This window comes from Bos indicus, chromosome 4 (assembly GCF_029378745.1).
Source record: "Bos indicus isolate NIAB-ARS_2022 breed Sahiwal x Tharparkar chromosome 4, NIAB-ARS_B.indTharparkar_mat_pri_1.0, whole genome shotgun sequence".
Taxonomy (NCBI): Eukaryota; Metazoa; Chordata; class Mammalia; order Artiodactyla; family Bovidae; genus Bos; species Bos indicus.
This window is the reverse complement of record NC_091763.1, coordinates 77,145,274-77,151,273: the sequence shown is the minus strand read 5'-3', so window position 1 is coordinate 77,151,273 and position 6,000 is coordinate 77,145,274. Positions and strand designations below refer to the sequence as shown.

At 40.6% G+C, this 6,000-nt stretch overlaps 1 protein-coding gene across 4 annotated transcripts in view; it reads left to right on the top strand.

The window, feature by feature from the left end:
* Positions 1 to 238: 238 nt before the first annotated feature.
* Positions 239 to 6,000, top strand: part of OGDH (oxoglutarate dehydrogenase) — a 66,751-nt gene continuing 60,989 nt past the window's right edge. For all 4 annotated transcript variants that reach the window (XM_019958927.2, XM_019958926.2, XM_019958928.2 and 1 more), the window contains exon 1: positions 239 to 394. The gene's annotated coding sequence lies outside the window, so the exon portion shown is untranslated. The remainder of the gene's footprint in view (positions 395 to 6,000) is intronic.

Sequence of the window (6,000 nt, the reverse complement as noted above, 5' to 3'; positions counted from 1 at the left end):
TGCGGCGCCTCAAGCGCGCACTGCCGACCAAGGTTTGTTTCTGACATCACATACCAGGTCAGTTCTCCATCAAAGGACTCCGGACAGCTTACTGCAGGAGACAGTACTTAGCAACATGCAGACCCCTTTCAGAACTGTCACGCAAGCCGGTCAGGACCCGACGTGCCAAAAGCAAGCTACAACCCCGGAGCTAACACTACCGCCCCAAGGCCGAGCCACCGGAGTTGTGGGCGCGACTCTGTGACGTCAAGACTCCGCTCACGAGGTTGGGGCGGCCCCTCTCGTCTTAGGGCGGGGCGGCGTGCTGACGCCACACGCTGAGGCGGGGCCGAGAGTTTGGTGCCCCGGAGTGGGGTGTCGGCGCCTCATTCGGGTGGAGCTGAGCCGGAGACAGGTAGGCTTGCGCGGCGGCTGGGTCCCGCCGGATTTGGGAGGCTCCGCGCCGGTCAGGCAGGCGGCGAGGGTCTTGGCATGGGGTAAGGCCGCCGCACCCTCGTTGTCGCCGCCGCCCCGGTGACAGGGAGTGGAGCTGGCTGGAGCGGGGCTGACGGGGGGAGGTGGGTGGGACGGAGCCTGACAGACGGACGTGGCAGCCAATGGTGCAGGGGGCGCCTCCTGGCGGGCGGAGATTGGCGGGTGCGGGCGAGCGCAGAGGTCGCGCGGGGCGCGGAGCGGCAAGCCATTGGCTGTGATGGGCAGAGGGGTGGGCTGCGCGGCGGATGTGAGGGAACGGGCGCAGCGGCAGGGGTGACCCCCAAGGTCGAGGAGGCGTCACGTGGGAGTCGTCAGGCTGTGTCCTCTCCCAGCCTGGACGGCTGGAAGGGTGGCGCGCCCTTGAAGAACCAGCTGTGAATTGTGGGCATTCGTTTTTCCCAGAGCGCGAAGACGCTGGTCGGCTTCTGTCCGGACTGACCCTTCGCCCCTGGGACGACCCTTTGAGGAACAGATTACTGTGCAGTACCCCTCTGTCTTGCAGTACTCCTCTGTCGTACTCATCCTTCCTGTGTTCCTTGGGGTGACGCCCTTGAGGAGCGGCTTAGCCCACAGTATCCTGTGTATTCAGTACCCCCATACCCATCCTCCCTGCGCTCTTCGGGGGTGAACCCTGAGTGAATTACCCTCCAGCACTTAGTACCTCCACTATCCTCAGTACCTTTACTGTACTCAGCACTCATCGTTTCTATTCTCTGTGCTCTTCAGGGTGACACTCTTAATGGACAGGTTTCTCTGCTGCATGCGCGCTCAGTGCCCAAATACTCAGGATCCCTCCATGCTTAGTACCCAGAGTACCCATCCTCCCTGTGAACTCTTTGGGGGCAACACCCTTAATGGGCAGACTAGCTTGCAGTACCCTACTGTAGTCAGTACGCTTCTTTCTTCCAGGGATATGGTAGTTCATGTTGAGATGAAGCGCGTTTCCTCGAGGAACACACTAGTGTACCCTTTTCCTTTCGCAAGGCTACCTGAGTCAGTGTAAGTTGTGTAACGAAGCTTGGTAGAAAACTGGTGGCGAGACACTGAGTATAGACAAGAACTTGCTCTCTCTGCCCTTCACCCATGACAGAGGAGAGGTGACTCAGACCTGAGGTGTGAACTCTCTTTTGTCCTGGGGTTTCTCTGCTTTGTTTTACCTGTACTTTGAAGCAGGAAGTAGAGGCTGACTCCCAGGTTTGGGCTCTGAGCAGCTTTAAAAGGATAAATGGCCTGGATGAAGTCTTGCTTGCACTGTAACAAGAGGTGCAGTAGTCAAACTGCAGTTTTTTTGTGCAAGATCCTCACGGTCTGAAAATGTATAGTACTTATTCTAGCTTTGCAAATTAGTTGATTTTGAAAGTTGAAGAAAGATTAGAGTATCCTGATAAAATTTTGAAGAGCATTTTCCACATTTCAAGTACCTTTTTTTTTCCTTAAACAGCTTTATTGAGATATAATTCATGTACCATACTGTTCATTCTTTCAAGTATACAATTCACTAGTTTGTAGTGTATTCATAGTAAGCAGCCATCACCAAAATTTAGTTACTTTTAAAGACTAACTTTAATTTCAGAAATACATTAATTTCTGTTGATTTCATTTGAATTTGAACACACAGCTTATTAAAAGTGCAATATTTACCATGCTATATGTGTATCTTGCATATATATCTATGTATATCAGATCTGCTTTTAATTAGCCTTACTCCTTACTGCCCCATTTGAGAAAAGTACTGTACCATCTTCTTTAAAATTTTTAGATAGTTTTACTTTGGAATAATTGTACAATTACTGAGAAATTTATTCTAGAATTTTGTAATTTTGAGAAATTGTACATGCAAATCAATTATATGCAATTATAACAAAAGTGCAGAGAGATCCCACTGTCCCTTTACCCATTTTCTCAAATAACATTTTTACAAAAACTTCAGAACTATATCACAACCAGGTATTGACAGTCAAGATAGAGAACCTTTCCGTCATGCCAAGGGTCCCTCCTGTTATCTTGTTATGGCTGTACCCACTTCCATCCTGCCTGCAGTTCCTCAGCTCCTGGCAACCACTAATCTGTTTTCCATTTCTATAGTTTTGACATGTCAGGAATGTTACATAAGGAGAATCGTACAGTATGTAACCTTTTAGGGTTGGCTTTTTTCGCTAAGCATGATTCTCTGAAAATGCATGCAGGTGGTTGCCTATATCAGTAGTTTTGTTCATTTTTATGCTTTTGATGCTATTGATGTACGAGGCTATTGGTGTACCACAGTTGATTTAAGTCTCCAGTCATTGAAGGACATCTGGGTGGTTTCCATTCTTTGACTGTTAAGCTGTTGTAAACATTTATATACAGGTTTTTGGGGTTTCTTTTTCCTTCGAATTCTTGGTTTAATAAGGACTTTTTTATTTTGAGAAAAAAAGGTCCCAAACATCAGGCTGTTCACAAAAATAACTGACAGTATCAACTTTAGAAAACAAATCTTAATATTACACCAGTTATTTTTCTAGAGAATGCATTTGACATGCCAGCTCTCATTCACAAAAGTACATTATTATGTTTGTGTTGAACAGCCCCACATTGCACTCTTACATAGGATATATATATATATACAGGTTTTTATGTGAACAGAAGTTTTCATTTCTCTGAGAAAAATTCCCAGGAGTGTAATCACTAGGTCATAGGGTGGTTTCATGTTTAGTTTTTTTAAAAGTAGACAGACTTTTCTTGTACATTCCCACCAATAATGTGTTTGTGACCCACTTACTCCATATTCTTGGTAGCATTTAATACCATTAAAAAATTTTTAGCCATTCTAATAGATGCGTAGTGATTGTGGTTTTAATTTGCATTTCCCTGATGGCTAGTGATACTGAATGTGTTTATTTGCCTCTTCCATGAAATACCTATTAATATCTTTTGCCCATTTTGTAATTGGATCATTTGCAGTTTTTAATGTTTCATTTTGAGAATTTCTTAAGCATTCTAGTCCTTTGTTGGATATGTGGTTTGCAGATATTTTCTCCTGTCTGTAGCTTGTCTTCATCTTCTTAATGGGATCTTTTGGAGAGCAAAAACTTTTTTAATTTTGGTCAAGTCCTGTTTATGAACTTTGTTTTTTCTGGGTTGTGCTTTTAGTAGCAAGTTAAAGACCACCTCGCTCTTGTTTCTGTTACATATTTCTCTATAAGCTTTATAGTTCTGTGTTGTACATTTAAATTTATAATCAACTTCAAGTTGATTTCTATATAAGGTGTGAATTCTAGCTTGAGTGATTTCTTTCTTTTCTTTTCCGTTTATTCTTTCTCTCTTTTTCCTTCCACTATAAATATCCAACTAGCAGCATTTGTTGAGAAGACTGTTCTTCCTCCATTGAATTGCTTTTACATTTTTGCCAGATATCACTTGGTTGTGCTTGTGCGGGTCTGTTTTAGAGTCCTCTGTTGTGTTTCATCAGTCTTTTTGTCTGTCTCACCATCAGTACCATACAATATGATTATTGAAGTTACATAATTTTGAAATTAAGTAAATCGGTTCTTCCCACTACTATTGTCTCAGCTAATCTAATTCCTTTGCCTTTGCCTATAAATTTTAGAGTAATCTTACCTCTATCTACAGAAATTCTAACTGAGATTTTGATAGGAATTGTGCTAGAGTTGTGTAACAATTTGGAGATAATCTTCCAGTCCACCAACAAGGTATGTCTCTCATTTATTTAGGTTTTTTTATTTTGTTCATTGGTATTTTGTAGTTTTTAGCATCCAAGCCTTGTACACGTTTTGTTAGACTTACAGTTTCCTTTTTAAAAATTCTTTTTCATATGTCCTTTGATAGTTTGTAGAGATACAGTTGGTTTTTATATATTTATCTTGTATCCTATGACCTTGCAAATTCACTTATTCTATAAATGTTTTTGTAGGTTCCTTAAAGTTTTATACATAGATAATCAATTATGTGATCTGCAAATAGTAGTAGTTTTATTTCTTATTTTCTGATCTGTATGCCTTTTAATTCCTTTTTTTGGCTTATTGCACTGGCTACAGTTCTCAGTAGTATATTGAATAGTAGGGATGAAAGTAGACATCCTTACATTGCTCCCAGTTTTAAAAAGATGCAGTCACTCTTTCACAATTAAGTAGTATGTATTAGCTGTAGGCTTTTGTGGAGGCTTACTATCAAGTTAAAGTTCCCTTTTATTCCTAGTTTTCTGAGAGTTTTTATCCTGGTGGTTGAATTTTGTCAAGTGCCTTATCTGCATCTATTGATATGAGCATGCAGTTTTTCTTTTCAAGCCTGTCAGTATGGTAGATTGCATTGTTTTTTGTTTGTTTTGTTTTTGGCATTGCCACATGTGGATCTAAGTTTCCAACCAGGGATTAAACCCATGCCCCCAGCAGTGGAAGTAAAGAGTCCTGACCACTGGAGTGCCAGGAAATTTCCTAGAGTCTGTTTTCTCAGGAGCTTTTAAATTACACATGAAATTTCTTGAGTAGCTATTTCAAACTGGATAAGTTGTTGTAGTTTGTACTTTTGAGTTTCTTGGTTTCCTTGCTGACCTCATATCTAGCTTTTCTGTCTCTTGTTGAAAGAGGAGTTGAAGTTTCCAACTATAATTTAAATTTGTTTTTTTCTCCACTCACTTTTATTAGTTTGATTCACATATTTTGCAGTTATGTTGTTTGGTATGACATAGATTTAAGATTGCTATATTTTAAGATTTAAGATTGCTGTATTTTCTTGGTAGATTAATCTTTTGTCATTAGTATCTCTGGTAATTTTCTTTGCTCTGATGTCTATTTTGTCTGATAATAGTAGTAGTATTAGATGATGAAATAAACTCCTGCTTTCATTTGCTTAATGTTTGTATGATACATAATGTTTCATCCTTACACTTCCAAGCTTCCTGTATTGTTATATTTGAAATTTCTTATATTATCAGATCCTGTTGTTTTATCCATTCTGCCTGTCTCTAACTGGTATATTTAGATCATTTACATTTAGTGTAATAATTGATATGTTAGGAGTTACATCTGCTATTTTATTCTTTATTTTCTTTTTTGTTTTTTGTTCCTCTGCTTTCTTTTTCTTGCCCCCTTGTGGATTACTTGAACACATTTTTCTTTTTTTAACTTGAACACATTTTTAAATTCCACTTTTAATTACATGTAGTATTTTTTTAGTGTATCTGTGTAGCTTTTTTAGTGGATTTTTAGGTATTGCATTGTGTGTACATAATTTATCACAGTCTACTAGTGTCATCATTTTATCATTTTGAGTGAAATATGGAAACCATATCTCTGTTTACATCACTTTATCCTACTCCACTTAAAATTGTCTTAAATAATTCTTCTACAGACACAGCATTAGAACCATATCAGGTGTGTCGTAATTTTTGCTTCATCCATTACACATCATTTACAAGATTCTAGAGGAAGGGAAACCCACTCCAGTGTTCTTGCCTGGAGAATCCCAGGGACGGGGGAGCCTGGTGGGCTGCCATCTATGGGGTCGCAGAGTTGGACACGACTGAAG